Raw genomic sequence first — 21,658 nt, 5'->3', positions numbered from 1 at the left:
TGCAACTGACAATGGTCTGTTGTCAAGGTGCGCTAGAACGGACGCCAGGGACTGTCTCTGAACATTATATTCAGGACAGTCGCACAGAATGTGTTCCAGCGTCTCCTCGCAAAAACAGGCATTGCAGAGAGCGTTGTCGGCCATTCCAATGCGAAACGAGTAAGATTTCGTGAAGGCCACCCCTAGCCATAAGCGATAAAGCAGGGTGGCCTCACTTAGGCGGAGTCCAGTTGGCATACAGAGATGCATCAAGGAGGGCAGGTCGTGTTGACGATTGCTCCGGTTGGTCTGACTGCTTCGTGTGCACCATAGAGAGAGCGTGATCTCCCGTGCAAGCACTCGAAGTCTGCTGGCTGCGTCGGACCGTGAAAGTGGTATGGCCTCTTCCTGTGTGTCTTCAAGAGCTGTCCGAGCGGCTTTATCGGCGTCTTCATTTCCTATGACGCCGCAGTGACTTGGCAGCCACTGAAATGTCACGTGATGTCCTTTCTCATGTGATGTATGGAGTAGGCATCTAATATCGAGCACGAGCTGTTCGAATGGCCCGCGACGCAGAGCTGATAGCACAGATTGTAGGGCTGCTTTTGAGTCACTGAAAATTGACCATTGTCGAGGTGGTTCCTGATTGACGAACCAAAGTGCAGCGCGAAGAGCAGCTAGTTCCGCAGATGTAGATGCCGTTGGGTGGTCAGTCCTAAAGCTGATGGTAATACCTCTTGCTCGGACGACCACAGCACCGGACGAACACTGGATGTTTGTGGAACCATCAGTATATATATGTGCACTGTCCGCGTACCTCTCGTGCAGAAGAAGCAGAGACAGTTGTTTCAGCACAGGCGACGACAGCTTAGACTTTTTTCCGATTCCTGGTACGCTGAGATAGACTGTGGGGCTGCGAAGACACCAAGGGGGTATCGATGGTTTAGATGCAGCATGTTATACAATTTTCTCTTGAGGGATAATGGCAACCTGCTGTTCATGATCTGAGGATGCCTGCCAAACGCACCCCAGCCCATTCTTATGCTGATTATTTCAGTCTCATGATCCGGATGCGCGGTCACTACCTGCCCTAGGTAGATGTATTCCCTGACCACTTCCCGACTTACACGACTGCATCGACTAAATTCTTCCCTGCAACTCCGACCTCCAACCGGACTTCCTCGACGTGAAGCTACGCTTCTCTGTCGCCTTTGGTTAGGCGTTCCCTTCACAAAGGCATACTCTACATTAATTGGAATGACTGACAGTGCAGCATGCGAGGTCTGTGGCACCGTAGAAAACATCGACCACCTGCTATGCCACTGTCCACGATACACTCCAGAGAGACAAGAACTTGCCAAAGCTTTCCAAAAACTGGACAATCGACCGCTTTCTGTGCAGGTGCTGCTGGAACACCGCCCCCATCGCCCGTCGGCCCATAAAGTGGTGAAGGCGCTTTTGTGCTTCTTAAGGACGACGGGCTTGTGCGACCATCTGTGACTTTTAATGCAATTTCTGTTGCACCACGCACATCAGCGAATTCACCGCGATTTCCTTCTTTCCTTCCCTCCTCTCTCTCCCTGTTATCTTTGTTTCCCCTTTCTCATTCCCCCGGTGTAGGGTAGCCAACCGGACGTTATTCTGGTTAACCTCCCTGCCTTCTACTTATCTCTTTCCTGACCACTTCCAGTGCCTCGCTACCTATCGTAAACTGCTGTTCTCTTCCGAGATGGTTAAACATTACTTTAGTTTTCTGCTGATTAATTTTTAGACCCACCCTTCTGCTTTGCGTCTCCAGGTCAGTGAGCATGCATTGAAATTGGTCCCCTGAATTGCTAAGCAAGGCAATATCATCAGCGAATCGCAAGTTACTAAGGTATTCTCCATTAACTCTTATCCCCAATTATTCCCAATCCAGATTTCTGAATACCTCCTGCAAACACGCTGTGAATAGCAGTGGAGAGATGGTGTCTCCCTGCCTGACGCTTTTTTTGGGGGGGAGGGGGCATCATGTGTTTATTTGTTCACGTAAATTCGCAGGGAAGCCACCTAGTGCTTGAATGACACATACAAGGCAGCGAACAGGAGGCTTCAGCGATTTAACTTGTGCAAATAGCACTCAAAAGAAAAATTCACTGAGAGAATAAAATTTTCTGCCTTCTGTTTTATTTTTCACATTGCTCACTAATGTTGGAAAATTTTGCAGCATCAGCGTAGACTTAAGAATAATGAACACTTGAAAGTCTAAATTTAATGATTGTACTAATTGTGCAATAAACTACGGCAGAATATTCTACTACCTTGAACAAATAATGAAATAGTGGACCAGTTGAAATAGTGGAAACCAATAGCGAGTTGCACTATGCCTTAGCATACAAAAAAATTGTGAGTGAGCTTTGCAGAATTTATTCGCTACCACTTTATTTAAGGGGCCCCTCACCAGGTCTGGCCATTTTGAGCTGACAAGCGCAAAGCATACAATGCGCGCAAACAATCGTGCTTGCAAAGTATTACATCGCTACGCGCCGCGTAAAGATATGAAATTTTAAACCGAACGCCGTTTTCCCTTCTCGCGGCCGGCGCACTCCAAGCTGGACGGTGACGTAGTCGCGTCCCTGCGCCTACGTACTCGAGTCCGCAGTGTGACGTCGCTTGTGGTTACACGTGACTTCGAGAATTATTCAAGGCACCATCTGTTATTTGTGTGATATCTGTTGCTTAAATTGACGAATTGAAGTTTAGAGAAATAATAAAACACACTAACGGAATGTCTGTGTTTTTTGTTTTACTTCGCACCGAAGCAAGAGAGATGTACGTCCGCTTCGTCTGCTTGTTCCCACGGTCTTGCAATCACGTGCGCAGGCACTGGAACTATGCCGCTTTCTACCGTGTTCCAGCGCGTGATCATGCTGTGTGATCCGCCGGTTCTGCCTCAGTATTTGTGTAGCACTGAATTATACCGCTAGTCATGTGTCCTTGTGCACCGCACGCAAAATCGTGCGCTGCGCGATCGAGACAACTAAAGCCCCTAAATGAGACAACAGGTCGCGCGCAACGCTGTCAGCATAAGTGCGTAACGCCGAAAAAAAAAAGACGAAAAAGAAGCAAATGAAGGCGAGCCTGTGACGTATGCGTCACGCGATCCTCGAGGTCGGCTATTAACGGCTATTATTTCGGCTATTAACGAGCCGACATGAAAAATTTTTGCGGAAGAACGCTCCCTAGAGGACATGTAACAACGTGCAGCGTATAACCAAAATTGGCTATGGGGCCTGGTGAGGGGCGCTTTAAGTACACTAAGAACTTTAGTAAAATTTATTTAATTTTATTTCCATTAAAATAATCACGTACAGGCAGTGCAAAGCAGCACATCAGTGACCACTGTCGGAAAGCTACATATTTTTGTGCAGCAACAATATATTGCAGACGACTCTGCCTATACGCACGTCTTCTGGTCTTGAAAAATGTAACGAGCTGTACCCCAAAATACTCTCATTGATTCCTCTTGTGGTTGCTATACGAAGGCTAGCTTGGATACCTGAAGAGAGTCTAGCGACTTCCGCAGCGAGTCTCGCACCAATAAGATAGTTTATAATATGTTTATGGCGATTGCAATGCAAATGTCTTTAACTCTTCGTCATTTTGATTCGACTCTAGGATGTCTAGGAACTTTTGAAGTTTCACTTTCGCCGCCACTTCCAACCAATCCACTGCACTTCCCCGTGTTGATAGGCGGGGCCGCTGTCAAACTCACAGCGCTACCTCCATCGAACGTCGGGTCGTCCGTGTATCACGCCTGAACACGGTCACGTCTAGGAATTCTAGGTCTTCATAACCTGGGAACAATGTTGACCAGAGTTTTTTAGTGTCGAGAAGACGAAAGAATGCAAAATCCATCTTAAGATCGAAGTTGGTGCGATTAGCATTGACGCAATGTAGCGACCACGTAGCAACACACCCAAGGCACCTTAATTTACCATCCGTAGTGGTCCTCCGGAAACCTAAGTGCTTCGGCTGTATGCGACATACGCCGTCTCCGTGATTAGCCCGCTTTGTTATGACCAAGGTTATCTGAGGACGCTATAGGGTGAGGGCCGTACGCCGACTGTGAATGCAGTGACGAAGAAGGAATGGGGTCGATCGAATGACGAAGACATTATGAGGACGATGGGATGATTCTGAAGTGATGACAAGAAATAATCGTGACGCAATTACAATGGTATGACGACGGTGGTATAATCACGATTGATTGACGATAGCACAATCATAACGGAATGAAATAGAAATGTTGGTGCAACGACGAAGGCCGTATCACAACGGTGGCATGACAATGGGATGGCATTTCTTAAATTATGGCGACGGCGCGACAACAGCATGACGACGGTGGCCTGGCGACAATGGAATCGGAACAAGTACGTGTACAGCGGGGTTAGATGGCGTGACGACGACCGTATGACGAAAATGGCGGGACGAGGACAGTATTACGAGAATCAGGTGACGGCGATGGAACGACAGTATCACGGCCACGGTATGACGACAACAAATGTATGACGATGACCATATGTCGACGACGGCATGGCAACGGCGACATAATCACGCTTGAATGGCGACAGCAGGATTACGATGGAACGACGCCGATAGAACTGCGTATGACGACGAAGATATGGGACAATTTGATGGCGTTTCTGAAATGATGACGATGGTACGACGGCATTACGAAAACGACATGACTAAAACGGGATGATCGTGACTTCAGGACTATGATGGAACTACCGTGACCCCGAGGACATATGCAGTGGCTCAAGTTAGTAGACAACAACTGGGTCACATGGCGTAAGATAGATAGATAGATAGATAGATAGATAGATAGATAGATAGATAAAAAGTGCCTGAAGTAGGCAAATAATGCTAATCGCATTAAAAGCGGGACGCACAGTTGACGTAGTTGATCACTAGTACCGCTTTCTACGTGACCGAAGAGCGCAGCTAATCTACACTGATATGTGCAGCTTATAGCCATTGTGTTCTGGTCTGCCCGTCTCGACTTTTCTGTAAACCGACAGACACCACTGATCTAACATTTGCATAGGGCTGCAGTTCTTATACAGTCTTGAGTTTTGTGCAGTTGCAATTAGCATGTCCGGGCCTGAGCTCGGACCGAGCCCGAGTCAACAATTGCTTGACCGGGCTTGTTTAGTGCTCTAAATTATAGGCACGTTAACACCGCTTGCTAATATAATGTTTCTCAGCTCTCCAACCGGTCATGTCCACTCTTCAAGCTAACGCTGGCAGAGCAAGCGGTACAGCTGATCGGGGCCGCTCAAGGCGTTCACACCGCTCGATAATCGCCTCCGCCGGAAGCCGCCTCGTGCGGGAAGAGGCTTCCGCAAACAGAGCGTGTTACACACGGCAGCCTTCGCGAAGCCACGGCTCTGCAGAGTGACTTTCGAGATCGTGTTCTCGATTAGAGTGCGTTGGAGAGCCGCCACGCGTACTGCAACCGGCACGCTGTTGCTGTTGTTTCGGCGTTGTTCGCCGGGTCGAGCGGCCCTCGTCGGTAAAGCCATGCAGCGTAGTGAACGCTCGAACGGGTCCTCTCTCCGGCCTGGCTGCACACGACAGGTGGTTCTCTGCTGCATTGTGTCAATCGCGCTCCGTAGGTAGATGAATTGTGCCAGTCAATCGAGCTGCCTAGCTGAACAACGCGTAAGAGCGAAGGGTTATTTTTCAGGGCTTATATAGCCGTATGTCGCTGAACGTAGCAAGGTTTACGAGGAGAGATGTATTACATTTGTATCTTTCAAATAAATGTCTAGCAGTGAACGTGTGAAGTTACAAAGGAAACACATCGGTTATGTGGGCGGCGCGACACATCGCAGCACCACCGAGATGCTGAGCCCGTCTATAAAGAGAGCCCCAGTGACGCCATCGAAATCGCCACGCCAGGAGCTGCCTGCACGGTCCACACCACTGTATGATATAAGAAGGACAGTATACGCCGTGAGTGATACTACTATTGTACGGAGGGTATAGGAAGTCACATGCACCCGAACCGTGGCCGGTATTTACAAGACATATCTTGTACGTAAGAACGTTCCCACGTTGACCAGCATAGCGATCAGATAGCGAGACGACTTCCCTTGGATGGTAAATCGTGGATATGGCACTTGTGTATAAATATTTTGCAGTTACTTGCCTATGTTCGTTTATCATTCACTCGTTTACTTGCACATTCACCCAGACTGCGTAAAGCTTGAACGAGCAGAGAAGGGAGCGCATGTATACATTGCAGGCAATGCAACACGTCGTTTGCTGTCACAAACTAGCTAAAAGACGCCGCCACCGCCGAAAAAAAAAAAAAATCTCAGGACACTTAAGCACTTGGGAGTTGTGCTTGCGAAAGCATTAATGTCTAATTGAACGCGGCTGAGCGGTCCTTCGAGTTATGAACTTATCGCGGGCAAGCCAGCACGTTTTGATTTGGCCTTACCGAGGCGCAGTTCGAACGCAGGCGAGAGCTTGCGCGGACAAGGAACGCGTGGATAGCACAGGTTTCTGAGATCGTTGGTGACGTGGCGTCGCGGCGATTTTCTCTCCCCTCATCCAATACCGCGGCCGCAGGTGTTCCGCTCTGCTCCGTCGATGCCCGAATCAGCAAGCGCGAGCCAGCGTCGCGATCGAGCGCTCGTGACGTGGCGTCGCAGTCAATGGGAAGTTAGGCGCCGTTTCACTGCTGCAGTTGCTGCCGGCTTTTTCCCTCAACGGACTATTTGACGCTTTCGTGTCAAAAATAACAAAAGCGATAAAATTATGCAGACCCAACACATATTAGAATTCATGCAGTTCGTCTAATTAAATAATGTACAACTAACGGCGCCGCGTACAATTTTGTGATTACTTTCGTCCTATGCAGCATGCAACCTCATACAATGTTTTATGTTTATGCACCACAAATATCATAACTTTAATATCGTGCAATTTTTTGTGCTTATTCACTACACCACTCACAATCCACGCCAAAGTGAGACCGTCCAAGTCAGATGGATGCACAGTGTGAGAGAAGCAGAAGAATGAAGAGGTCACGAGGTACTTTGGGGTTCTCAGACTTCACGTACAGCTCGTGAGAAAGCTCGCTGCTCACTTCGAAGATTACTTGCATGGCAAACCACAGTTTGAACCAAAAAAAATAATAATGCTTGTAACGATAGCGACGCGCTTTAATGACAGTGACACGCATTAATGATAGTGAAGCTCAGAATCAGGAGCGGGCCTGATGGCGTCAGATTTCCTCAGCGTAATGGAATGGGCGGGCGGACGGACGGACAAGGCAAACCCGGTTTCGATCGCCTAACTGCAGTGAAAGGGATCGACATGTTGCTGTGTACTCCTTAGCGGATCTCATTTATCTTCTGCACAGGATATCATGCAATGATCTCATGCAGTAGAGTGTAAAGGCAACACAAAGGCATGTTCTATCGACATCTTCTGCAGTACAGACTAAATATGACAAAATCAGTATAGCCGTAGACGTTTTCACTATATAATTTTATCGTGGGACAACAAAAATTAAAGTACGTCAGTAACGACACTAAAAATACAAAACGAAATAGTTAACGCAAGTGTGAAGCTGGAAATATCAACAAGGGAAAAGGTTTCCTTCACTCGTTCCTTCAAGTTGCATGCCTGAGATTACGTTCTCGGGTATTGCTTTCTGGTCTCCGGCATCTCTCGCACATTCCTCGTGTGCCACCCTGCAGCGTGCGCAGCAATGCTCGGATTTCGTGCGAGACCGACTGGCTCGTCGCACCCCCCGGCGCGTGGCGGTATGGCGCAAGCAACGCACCAGGGGCTGCGACATGGCGACGGCGATAACGCGCCCGAATCCGCTTGACCGCGATATGTCCTGTGCGCGGCTATGGCGGCGGTCACTTTCGCATCTCGAATGTGGTGCAACGGGCCGCGGGCGTTGCGGGTCACCGGCCACGGGAAGAGCTGTGTTTGCCGAGGGAGAAGCAAAACGCCCATTCTCTTCTCTGTCGTGTATACTTTTCTATGGACAATAGGTTTCCTCAAGCCTGTCTGAGTGGCTTCGCAGACGACATCCCTGCTATAACAGAAGCCCGCATGAATTGGACAAAAGCCGATGAGATAGATGCCGTCTTTGACGAAAGACTGCACCTGGCTGATGACTTGGCATGTTACTCCTGGTGTTGTGGGGGAAAGTACGATAAAGGGTGATGCACGGTGCATGCGGAGTGATACACTGCACACAGCGACACAGTGAAGCTCGAGAAAAGCGAATGTGAACGGTCGTCAATGGGCATCCAACAAAGGTCGAGGTAGATCTAATGATAGTCAGTGGAAACTCAACGTAAGTCGGGGGAATTTTGGTGAAAATGGGTGAATATGTAAAGAAATCGTAATCCCAACGGTACCCAGGAAGAATCTAAGAAAAAGTCAGCGGAAGACTAGCCAATAGCCACTGAAGCAAGGCACGCATAGAGCAAATAAAGATTAATGTTACTCAGGAGGCGTGAATACTTTTGGTGGAAGACGGACAAAACGTGAAAAAGAAAGCAGCGAACTACCCGCACGATACGGGACTACAATCCTGTGGCACACAACGTCCAGCGCAGTACTGAAACGAGACGCAGGTATGCCGTGCGTGGATCGAGTCTCTTGGAGATCGAGCCTTTGTCGGGCACTCGGTAAACTTGAGTAAGATGGTTTCGTTCATTACCCGCCTCTTCCCGAAGCGGCGGCATACCGTCCGCTCGAGTGAATTCCAAATCGTTAGAACTGGACGCAGGACCCTCGAGGTCTTAAACGACAGAAGCAAGAGGATGTGCATGTCCGCTAAGCGAGAAGTTGCGTCGTGCGTGAAAGAAAAAAAAAATATCTTGCCTCGCGCGTGCGCATGTGAGCGCACACTCTCGCGAGTTACGCGCTATCACTTCAGGCGAACAAACCCTGTGCTCTCACTGTTTATCCTCCATTCGGGCAATTATAAGAGCGTGTACGGTATCACGCGGGGAGGAGGAGGGAAAGAGATAAGTAGAAGGCAGAATAACGTCCGATTGGTTACCCTACGCGGGAAGGCATAACATTCCAATACTGCCTCCACGCTGTCATTCCTGCTGGGTCATTCCGCGCGAAACGTCCCATACCCTAAAAGTTACTATCGGCGATTCTCTTTGAAAAGATCGGGCTAGTTTTTGGGTAAATAAGGTTTCAGCCAAGTATTTTTCATTAAAAAAAATTGTGACGTAAGCGCTCTTCACAGTTTTCGCGAAGCAAGCGTTGGTTGGGGGTAAATTTTTTAAAACTTGGTTGTGAAACTAAGTAAAATGACAAATCTTATTTTAGAATATTCTACTGTCGTCATTCTTTCACATGACGTCATAGGTGAACAAATTTACGAATTTTCCGCGTTTTTTTGCCTCAATAAAAACAAAATCATGCGTTCTTAAAGAATTTTACGTAACCATCGTTTGTTTCAGCCACAATATTTTTTACCGCTTTTTCCAGTAGGTATAGTTTCTACAAAAAATAATGTTAGACAATCAAACTATAGTTTTCTAGACAATTACTCCTGAAATTGCCAAAAAAGTTACTTTTTGACGATGTTCAGGCCTAAATAAAGAGCAGATTTCTTTTTCCCTTTTTCAAAACATGACTGAGTGGCGTCGCCTGGTGGGACAATCTGAACTACCCGCAAGATGGCGGCAGTTATACCTTCACTTTAAAAAAATGGCTGAGATAGCTCATTATTCGCACCAATCTTTCGGATTGTGTTATAAAAATTTGTATTAGAGTAAATTTTGTTTGAGGCGAGAAGAAAAAAATAACCGCGCAAACACTCTGTAGAGATGGTTAACCAGTGAAGCTTAACGTGCGGTACCGGTGTTTATCACTGTAATCCCGACGGTTCATTAAACGACGGCTTGGTAGGCTGCCGGATCCTCGCTACGCAGTTGCTCCTTGTGCTAGGCGTCACGAGCCTGTTCTTGTGCCTGGGCTGCATGATCGGCAGGGCGTAGGCGAGCTCGTTCCCGGTTCTGCTCGCGGAGTTGCTGATCGGAAGCTGCCTGCTCCTCGGGAGTACGCATGACGGGTGGCATACGAAATTGCTGCGCGCGTGCTCGGCTGCGACGGAGAGCGACATCACTACTGGCGTAGCTAATCCGACACCGCGTAGATAGCACAAGGCCTTTTCACTCCGATCCATGACGCCATGTTACCTTGCCCGACTGCCATAGAGTCTAATGGGGATGCTCCCGAGTAGGCAACAGTGATTTTCACGTCACCGCTTTCATCACGCCACCCTTGTCAATGGAAATTTCGGGCCAGGTAGGTGATGTCATGGATCAGAGTAAACAGGCCTTGTCTCTCTAGGTGATCGCCTTCCCCCCCCCCTCTCTCTCTCTTTCTATATATATATATATATATATATATATATATATATATATATATATACACACACACACTACAGACCAGCAGATTACGAGTTATGCAAGGACCTGAATCATCGACACTCCGCGCGAACCGTGGCGTAGTAGGCAAGACGTTTCCAGTTTGCAGGTGCGACTGTCCGTGGGCCTGGTGAGGCACCGTTTTCGTTCCGGCGTGAAGCAGCAGATAACTGGCTGCGTGATTATCCTGCCTACGCGTAGGGACAGAATGCGGTTTCGTAAGCCACCGCCTGCCACTGGAAAAAGCTCGCATCGATGCCGTGTTCGCCTGCCTGACCGCCCCGAGCCTCCAAAATTGGAACTGCTGGTGAACAGCCGAACGCGAACACCGTGTACACGATGTCTGATGTCAAGCGACGCACAGACCGCGTTCGCTTGACAAATTGCCGCAGTGCTGCGTGCGCATGCCAGGACAATAGCCAGCGGCGCTTGCGTGTATTCTTGCAGAGAGCTCGGCTGTGCCTACCGGTGGTGAGGTATTGGTTGTGGACCTCAAACGTCTTTCTTTTTTTTTTTTTTTTGCTCATATTAAAATTTCTAGATCACAAGCTTAATGGTCGGTGCGTACAATCTCATGTACGTTTATCTGGAAGCCCTGAATGCTTAATTTAGGTCGGAACATCGTCAGAAAGTTACTTTTTGGAAACTTCAGGAGTAATGTTCTGAAAGAGCACTTAATTTCATAGCCGAACATTATTTTTAGCATAAAATATAGAAACGGGAAATGTAGCAAAAAAAAAAATATTGTGACTGAAACATCAACGATGCTTTGCACAAACACTGTGCATTTAAACTGAGCCAGTTAAACGCGGAAAATTTATAAATGTGTTCATCTTATGACGTCACATGAAAGAACCACGCCAGTATGATATTCTAAAATGAGATTTGTCATTGCACCTAGTTTCGCAATTAATTAAAACGTTTACCTCCAACCAACTTTTGCTTCTTCACGAAAACTCCAAAGAGTGTTTACGTTATCAAAAATGTGTCTTTTTTTTTAAATACTTTGGTGAAACGCTGTTCACACAATCAGAAAGTAGCCCAGTTTTCTTCCAAGACATTCGCCGACGGTCACTTTCGGGGTATGCAACGTTTCGCGTGGAATGACCATGCCGCGTTTATTTACGGCAATGCATGCGCTTGCAGCTATGATTGAGTTTCAAGCAAGATCCGGAAAAGAGAAAGAAAGAAAAAGAAAACCATTTTGGGGTATTACCTGCCAAAACCATGATCTCATTACGAGGCACGCCGTAGCAGGGTGTCCCGGGTTACATTTTACCACCTGTTTTTTTTTTTTTTAATTGAAATGAAAATAAAACAGACGTAGTCACTTTATAATGGTGACGGCTACTCCTTTTCGCATAGCGGAAACAATATAAAAAATGTGTGTACAAAAATGAGAAGAAACCACGCGATAGGGTCAGACCACCTCAGGTTATATTTAACGTGCACCCAATGCACGGTATACGAGCGTTAACGCATTCCGCCGCCACCGGAATGCGGCCGCAGCCGGGATCGAACCCGCGACCTCGGCATGAGTGAAATCCGACTTGGGCGCAACGCACCGGGGCAATTTTGAATCTGTCACTCTCCACGCGAGGCAAATTTGCCAGTGTAAGCGTTAACTTTGCAGGACGCCATCTAAGCTCGCATTTTACGCCAGCTGTCGACTTCGTAACGGGAAAAAAATCGGCTCGTGCCCTTCGAGCCTTGTGCCGCGCCAAGCCCAAGGCTCGTGCGAGCGCGTCTCCATCTGAGCCGTGAAGGCGAACGCTCTGAAATGCGCGAGGCATTCGCGCTGTGGCAAAACTGATCGCAAGAGGTGCCGCCGTGCGCTCTGCGTCGCGTCGCTCTGTGCTCGCGCGTGAAACAAACTCTTGGCCAAGAAACACTGCGGGCAGGCCTACATTTGCCGCCAAGGGCGTGCATTTCGTTCGTTGTCAAAAGTAGATTTTTCTCATGGCCGTGTAGGCGAGGACTAAGTTTACCTTCTATGAGAGGTTGCCGTGAAGCTGAACTTCCGTGCGTGTTCTCGGACAGCTTCAACTACCTTGGCTCCTTTGCGTGACTACGTACGCGACCCGTCGTGGTGGCTTGCGGCTATGGCTTTGCGCTGCTCTAAGCGCGAGTTCGCGCAATCCCGGCCGAGGCGTCCGGAGCTTCGACGGAAAGGCGCGCGTGCGCTGTGCGCCTCACAACCAGATCGCTGTTTTGGCGCTTAAGATATGCGCGTGTCTCTGCGTGTATCTGATGTGGCTTCCTGGACTGGTGCGTAGACCTTTGTACATTTCCGGCTTTTTCATTGTATTCGGCGTTTTTCAATAATGTTCGTGGTCTCAGTTTGCTTGCCATGCGACGACCTTCAAAATCAATTCTAACAGCAGCAACAACGAAAAAAGGCTACCGTTAGGTTACTGCGCTTACATCCAGGGTAAACCTAATTCAAGCGGACTTCGTACGTTCGATTTAAGCAACAGTATGTGCGTGTGTTGTCAATTTGATGAATATCCTATTTTTTTTTTAACAATAACTAAGACCGTTGACATATTTGATAGCTTTTTAGCCGAAAGCATCCTGCAAGGGAGGCAAGAAACGAACAATCGAATTCTATCGTGTTTCTTATTTACAATTTCGTGATATCATCCTTGCAGATACTTTTCATGCGGGCTGCAAAGAAAAAGCGTGTAAGCCCTCATACAAACTGCAGAGAAATGAAGAGAACGCTCTAATTACTCTGCATCGTGGTTGAGGCAAGGCATACGAGTGGCGACGGAATAATATTCGCGCACGTATACCCAATTTGCCAACCTAAATACTTAAGTTACCGTGCGCGACCATTTAGCACATTATCTCAAATCGTGTGGTGCACGTGCTTCTTTTTTTTTTTTTTTTTTGTCTTCTCACTCTGCAGAAGCCAAAACTAGCAACGGTGTCCATCACCCCGAAGTAGCCACGGAAGCGGACCATTTGTCCGATCAGCGGCAGTACTTGGCGGGCACTCGGAAACTCCAATGGCTGCACCGCGAGCAAGGAACGTTCGAACAGCCCGAACGCGAGAAGCAGGTCTTGCGGTATGCGGAAGCTCGCTCCGCCTTCCAAAGAAACTGTCACGCCTGCAGAATCGGCGAGCCCTTGCCAGGGTGGACGCCGTTCGCGCCCGTTATCAATAATTCAGCCGACTCGAGTGCGGTCTGTCTGTGCACCTAAAACGCCGTCCGGCCGCGTACGAACGGCCACTGCGACGGCTGCATTGGGAAACGGGAAGTGTCTGCCCACTCGCCTGTTCAAAGAGAGAGGAAGTAGCAGACGAAAGGCAGACAGGTTAATCAGATCAACTGTGTACGATGGGCTACACTTCGTCGGGAGATGTGGAGAGCAGGCATGAAGATAATCTGTCCGCACGAACACGAGGAAGGCAACTTAGGACGATAGCTTTCTTCACTCAGTCTCGATGCTTTAAAAGAGAAGCACACCAGCGCTTTTAGAGCAACTCGGGCACAATAATTCCGTTTTCTGCAGGTTAGGTCAAACCTGTCAACCGTGGTGCACAACTTATTTCTTTGTACTCTGAAACGAGTGCATTCACGCGCAAGAGAGTCAAAAGAACCGAGTTATAAGCTGCATCTTGTAAGTCGGCCAAATTGCTCTAGTTAATAGCTGGGCCGGTATTTTGTAGCGATGCCTTTTCCGATTCTATGCTTTTTCTGGCTTTTCGTGCTTGGCCAGTGGTCAGAGCGACGGTCTGCCCACATTATCAACGGGATCAGGTGGCCGTGTGTGGTGGATGATAAGAATAACATAGAATAATGCATAAGGCATCGCTACAAAATAGCGGCCCTGATCATATTGATCCCACAACAGCAGGAAGGGGAAGATATTCATCGGCAGTTTATGTAAGCCCACCACCGTCCTTACCCTTTAGACTAGTGGTGGCCAAAGAAGGGCAAGTTGAAGTGTCTTAAAGCGTTGTTTTGCTCTGGGTTGTGTCAAACAGGTGTCAACTAACTTTTCCATGAATCTGGCCCAGATCTCACCGGAAAATGGCTCATGCCTGAAAACTACGAAATAAGTCAGACTCGGAAGCCACGTGTCAATGACTGTATGCGCTAAGCATATCAAATGTCACGCACCCATGCCTATGCGCTATTTATCTCTATACTGAATGTTTCAGACGGAGTGTTCAACATTGGTCTTCGCTCTAATAATGCGGTGCACCGCTCCGTAACTCTTGTCACTTAGCGCATCTGCAAGCGGGTGAATTCATCCACCAAGAGGCGGTTCGTGTTATAGCTCAGAACGACAGAAAGCTGAGCTAGTTGGCAAGGATTCATTAAGCAAAAAAGGTGAGGCGTGTAGACAGGGCACAAGAGTAGAGAAGTGGACAACACGCGCCCGTGTTGTCCACTTCTCTACTCTTGTGTCCTGTCTGCACGCCTCGCCTTTTTTGCATAGTGTTATAGCTCACATCGTGATTTGAACTTCCCCGACGCGTCAGATGCGTGAGCCAGAAACAACCCATCCAAAGACGCACGCCTCGACAACGCGACAGACGTCGGGAGTAGGTGGTGTTCAGATCCATGCCTCTGAGCGGCAGAAAATGATACGAAAGGCCGTGCTTTTGCGGGCCGCATGCGCCCGAAGTGAATTTACAGCCGGAAGTACGTCATGGCCGCCATATATTAAACATCACTTATTGCAACGGCCACGGCCCCTCCCTCGCTGACTTGAACAGAGGCACATTGTGTGTGTACGCTTCCGTTACTTGAAATTTGAACGGCGGGAAAAACGGCGACGAGGGACGCATACACACAAGACCAGCGCTGCACTACCAAATTAAAATTTATTCGGAAAGCCCACAGTGCCCACAGAAACGGTTCTGTATTGTGTGTGTGTGTGTGTGTGTTTATTGTTCTCTCTCTCACTTATCGCATCCCTTTGCCGCTCCTCCGGTACTGGCTAGCGAACCGGAGATAATCTCTCGTTAACCTCCCTGTCTTTCATTTGCCTTTCTCTCTCTCTCTATTCGGAAAGCCAAGCCTTTTTAAATGCCGTCCCATCACTTTTGAGAAGATGCACTTATTGTGGTGTTCTTCCAGGCAGGCAGGAACCAGGCGGTTGCAGGGACAGTACGCAAAGGGAATTGCTTTATTCCATTGACAAGGTGACTGGCGAGGACCAGCACAGCTGGGCCGCCGACTGTGATAAGCTGGGAAGAAGTGCGCCGGCTACGCTCGGCGCCGCGGTATATAAGCTCTTATCAAAGGGGCGTGTCGCAGTAGCGCACGTGTAGGTTATCGGTAGACGTGCGGCCACTACACTTATCACTGAAAGTTAGGCCAAATATTATGTTCCTGTACTGAAGAGGACACGTGACACGGCCCAGTGACAAACATGTCTAACACAATGCCCTGTCATTAGCGAGAGTGTATTACACGTTAACAATTCTAGCATATGGTTGGTGAATAAAAGACCCGCAGTAATCGCGCATCCTGGTGAACTAGTCATGAAATAAAAGATGCCTGAACCACTCAGCGGGAACGAGACCACGTGATCAGCGAATATGTCTTGGGGATGACCATGTCCAAAAGAATCTTCAGGTAGGCGGGAGGACGCGGGCGCGTGCATCGAGGCATCCCGTCGAGCGAGGCGTCGTAAATCTCGGAGGATATACAATTGGCTAAAGTTGTGCTGCACGTTCCGCTTGATGGCGCTCGGAAACCATAGTGTTTTTTTTTTCTTGTTGAACGTAGGTAGGGCATTAGGCAGTATAACAGCAAGAGCTCCCCGTTCCAACGGGGATGCTCATAACATCCATCCATCCATCCGTAGCATATTTTTTTTGCATTTAATAGTATTTTTCAGGTTTAGTTCCAATCATGAAATAATACATTTCATATTCTCTGATGCTACCTTTAACGTGAACCGTCGGAACCATCTTGAAGACTAGAAAATTAAGTAAGGTTATAACGCTTTCTTCTTGTAATATAATGAAGCTCTGGGTGAGCTGTAGAGTACCCGTATTGCAGTCGTGCGAGTCTTGACTCGAATATGACTATTAACAAGAACTTTGTTTCTGTTCGTTCACGTTGCCCAGGTATTTTACCGTTATACTGCTGAAGTAGCCCAATTCCTATAGCAATTCCTATAACGTCCAGCATTTGTGCTGTCTCTGCGCGATATTATTCTTGCTTTCATTTTGTTTGCGTAGAAACACTCGTTTATTGATTAAGAAATTGCAGCAGTAGAGCGACGAATTATCAGACGGCATTCTTGTCGGTTGCGCCGCGCCTGTTTCGGCAAACTCGGCAAAATGTGCATCAACGACATAAGCACTTGTAGATTTCTAACGAATGTTTGCACCATAGGCATCGTCACCGATCTAGCCGGCACAGTAGGGAAGAATGAAGTGCTCTATTCTGTCATAGAGCTGACATATTGGGACAAGGAAGGGTTCAGTGGCCGATACGCTGAACGTTCAAAGCCGCGCCCAAGGCGGCGAAGAATTGTGAAGTAGCTACGAGATGGCGCGGACTGCCGTTACACCCTTCAATTCACCGATGTGTGAACGACCCACGATACAGAGCACGAACGCTTTCATAAAAGAACACATGCAGCGTCAACTATCAACGATACGGTACGGCATCCTTTCATTTTACGTAAATCGACTAAGTGCACCGATCGACGACAGGTGACCATAAATTCGGAGTGATCATCTTTAACTTTTACGGAATTTTTAAAAATCGCTGCTGGCACATAACAGAATACTCGAAGATGCGGACATTACTAGCACGAGCAATCGAAATACATATTCAACTACATTACGAATACGTTAATTAACTCCTAAATTACATCGCGGCTCATATTGTAGCCGGTGAGTTTGCAAGACGCATCCCCTTGAAATGAATTTCCAGGATAACACCAGTTTCGACATGATATTTCCAAATGTGTCGGACGAAATACGTGGGCGTTCCTGTTACTTTTGTGTTCCAATGCATAAGCGAGCGCTTTGTTAAAAAAGAAAAAAAAGTAAGTGGAGCAACCTTGCATTTTTCCGGCGACTTTGATGGCGCATATCTCACAGCCGGTGTCATCCATAAAATTCGGTTCCAGCGATACGCTTTGCGAACTCAACAGCCATATTACCGTATTTGCTACATAGTAATTATTGTTAAAGGTAGTTACTAAATTTTTGTTCATTGGTTGAATATATCTTGGATTTCTCGAGCAAGTAATGTCCGCCACTCTGAAGCCAACTTCAAAGCCAACCGGCCCGCTGACCTTTGGCTGACTTCCAACCCCGACAAGAAGAAGAAGAAAGAAGCTTTATTATGAAGTGAAAGCATTGACGTGGTTGGGGCCCTTTAGTCCAGGGCCCCAATGGCTGCCGCCACCGCTCGTGCTCGTCGTATCAAGGCCAGCCAGACCTGAGGCTCGGAGCGACGGAGGATCGCCTCCCACTGCGCATATGTTGGTCGGCGGGATTTTAGAACAGGGATATCTGTTGGTACTTTTTGGCATTCAATCGTGACGTGGAACGTTCTCGGTGGTGCCCCGCAGCCTGGGCAGGTGGAGGGGTATAAGGTTGGGGAGGACTTGTTAAGAAGGAGGAGGTTCAGATACGAGTTGGTTCATCTTCCTTTCTGTTGTGCCGTCCCGTTGGCGCTGTATTTCAAGACAGTTATCGTGTTTCTGGCATCGCACTAGAAGTTATACAAAAGGTAGAGGAAATGCTATTAGGCTGCATTGCCAGCTAGTGCGGCGCAAAAAAAATAAATAATAATGGGAGCGAACGGATATTGTGGGGTGAAGAATTTCATAGGTCAATAGCACGTGGAAAAAAAAAATTGCTTAAATGTCTTAGTGCGAGCCTTTTCTCAATCTGAATTTGGGGCGGTTGTTGTGTCCTGTCTGTACTCTCGAGGAAAAGCAATCACCGTTCGAGTGTTTCAGCCGGCGCCCTTGCTATCCCTGGCGCAGTCCTGCCCTCATTGTTGTCTCGGAACGTGGAACGCGACACATGCACTACACCAGTGAACCAGTGACAATCTAATTTTCCAAACTGCCAGGCTTTCGACACTCGTACCTTCGGCGCTCGTTGAGGACGCTTGGACGCGGCCCTGTTGATATTGCGGCAACAAAACATGCGGCGATCGTTATCGGCGGTCGGCAGCGGAGGCCCGCGGGTGGAAACGGAAGAGGGCGCGCCGAAACAACCGCGACCGAGCGCGCGGCGAAAGTATGCGCGTGCTAGCGGCCCCGGACAGATTGGCTGAGCGTTGGAAACGGGAACGTGTTGGCTGGGCTAATCGCCAGCTGCCGCTGAAAAGGTGGCGCCCGTGCAGCTCGCCACAGATCCTTCCTGTTCACTCGGCAGCTGTGGTTGCGCCGATTCGACAGTGCGCCTCCGAAAGGTGACACTACAGCATAACGGAGACGCGCGTGCGGTAAGAGACCGCCCGCGTTGGCGGGTGCTCCGTGCGCGTCACCGCCCTGGCGCACTTGCCAGAGCACGTCGCTGAAACAGCAGCGCGCGACTTTCCGTGCGTGACCAGTTCACAACGTGCCTGTCACCGCATAATTCTGATGCACGGGTAGGCAGAATAAGCCGATACACGCTCACCAATAATTTGGCAGGCTGTTTACTCACTCGCGCTAGTACGTCGGCACTCTCTCCTACTCACGCCAGTCCCGTACTCACCAGCGCTCACCCGCATCCGTGGTCGCACGCACGCACGCACGCACGCGCACGCACGCACGCACGCACGCACGCGCGCACACACACACACACACACACACACACACACACACACACACACACACACACACACACACACACACACACACACACACACACACACACACACACACACACACACACACACACACACACACACACACACACACACACACACACACACACACACACACACACACACACACACACACACACACACACACACACACACACACACACACACACACACACACACACACACACACACACACACACACACACACACACACACACGCACGCACGCACGCACGCACGCACGCACGCACGCACGCACGCACGCACGCACGCACGCACGCACGCACGCACGCACGCACGCACGCACGCACGCACGCACGCACGCACGCACGCACGCACGCACGCACGCACGCACGCACGCACGCACGCACGCACGCACGCACGCACGCACGCACGCACGCACGCACACACACACACACACACACACACACACACACACACACACACACACACACACACACACCAGTGCGCCCACTCCACCCACGAGTGTCAAAATCACCACCACTGACTTTTTGTTCATATTCTCGCCACTCGAACTTCTTCACGCGCTCTATCTAACGCCCGTGAAATGTCACCGAGCGTGTTGGTAAGATGGGGAGTTGGCCAAGAGCGGAAATAAAACAATTTAATGGCATTAGTGACGAAGGCGAAAAGCAACAGCAAAAAAAAAAAAATGGGACTGGCGTTTTCTCAATTGAGTTTACCGCAAAGACAATGCTATATAAATAACACCACAACCGCGCATGTAACATGATAGTTTCACATTAATGGAACTATATGTCCGAGACCCTGCGCATGCGCAATTCTGGTTTCTTTTACTGCTGGTTTGTGGCCGGGTTCCTTTACTTTTTACATGTTTGTTGCTTCCCTTGTAAACTCAGCTGACAGTCAAGGCCCTCGAGTGTCGTCCATTTGTTAAAAATTATGGGGTTTAACGTGCCAAAACCACTTTCTGATTATGAGGCACGCCGTAGTGCAGGACTCCGGAAATTTCGACCACCTGGGGTTCTTTAACGTGCACCTAAATCTAAGTACAGAGGTGTTTTCGCATTTCGCCCCCATCGAAATGCGGCCGCCGTGGCCGGGATTCGATCCCGCGACCTCGTGCTCAACAGCCCAACACCATAGCCACTGAGCAACCACGGCGGGTTCGTCCATTTGTTCTTTTTTTTTTTTTAATTCGAAAGCATGCCCTTAGGCATATTAGTTCATTTGTTTTTCTTTTCAGCATCTGTCCTTGTTTAGCTTTCACCGTTCAGAACATTTAAAATGCAGGCTTTAGCACGATGCGCTATCCGCGACTACGAACAGCGCCGGCAAGGTTGCCTTTGCGAACGCGCCTTTCACCAAATAGCGCAGCGAAGCACGCACTTCTCCCTCCCTCCCTCTCTCTCCCTCTCTCTCTCTCTCTCACTCTCTGATTATAATATGTTCCAACAGCTACTGTTCAATCACGCACATGTATCACGTGCCAACAGCTTTCGCGAAGCGTCCTAAACAGTGCGCTTCGCCGGTATCGGTCGGCATAGCAGGTAAACGGCACTCGCTTTAATTGTTGGTGGCTCTATATTTGACCAACACCGGTGTACGTCCCTAAGCAACTATTAAGTTACGAGTTATGCAGGAGCGAAGAATCCGGAATATTATTTGATATCATTGCCCGAGTGCTTATTTCTTTCTTTTTGCTTGCATGAGCCCCGTCCCTCATCTGATTGAGGCCGCCACGACAATTGGAAATACCCGAGACAAGGTGCGATTAGTACCGGTCGCCACACCGTTTTTTGTAAGCATGTGTAGAGCTAGCTGCTCGGCGCAACGGAACGCTACGAAAAAAAAAAAAAAGGCGGGGGTGGGGAGGGGGTGAGTGGCTCGAGGTGGCGTTAGAGCAAGGAATCCACCAAGCCCGTCGATGAATACGTTCCATGGTACGAATGAAGCAAAAAGTGTTTATTTGACATTAGTTACACGGCTCCCGTTACGGAAGCCCACTCCATGCAGGAGCATGTTAAACGTCCGAGTTCACATTAGGACACGTCGGCCCTACTGCGCAAAAAAGTATCCGCTTTTAATACCGTCGTCTTCCCTATAGGCGACACGACCAGGCAATCTTATGACTGTATCGCAGCCTATCACAATCGTCGAATCGGTTGCGATTCCACGCCCACGCTATCGCAATGCTCCGCAGCACCCGCACCACCAAAGCCTCCGCTCCCTCGAAGCATTAGCAACCTGGGAATCCACGGTCGGCGCCGGTCTTCGGTAGCATTTCACGTTGGCCCTTTTCATCATTAGTTCAGGCTGTCAGGTAGTGGCGGGGGTGGGTGCCTTTTGTGGACCCGTCAGCAGTCGGTGTCAACGCTGCGTTGACCTCTTGGTAGGTGCTGATGAATGAGTGGGG

At 48.8% G+C, this 21,658-nt stretch overlaps 1 protein-coding gene and 1 long non-coding RNA gene across 2 annotated transcripts in view; one reads left to right on the top strand and one right to left on the bottom strand.

The window, feature by feature from the left end:
• Window positions 1-14,801, top strand: part of LOC129386962 (uncharacterized) — a 59,668-nt gene extending 44,867 nt beyond the window's left edge. Inside the window, exon 4 of the long non-coding RNA XR_008614304.1 lies at window positions 13,363-14,801. This is a non-coding gene — a long non-coding RNA (uncharacterized lncRNA). The remainder of the gene's footprint in view (window positions 1-13,362) is intronic.
• The window catches only part of LOC126539319 (uncharacterized), a 361,484-nt gene that overhangs the window by 324,161 nt on the left and 15,665 nt on the right, over window positions 1-21,658 (bottom strand). The window lies entirely within an intron of this gene.

The sequence above is a fragment of the Dermacentor andersoni genome, chromosome 11 (genome assembly GCF_023375885.2).
Source record: "Dermacentor andersoni chromosome 11, qqDerAnde1_hic_scaffold, whole genome shotgun sequence".
Lineage (NCBI taxonomy): Eukaryota > Metazoa > Arthropoda > Arachnida > Ixodida > Ixodidae > Dermacentor > Dermacentor andersoni.
The sequence above is the reverse complement of the archived record's forward strand: the minus strand, read 5'-3'. Positions and strand labels throughout refer to the sequence as shown.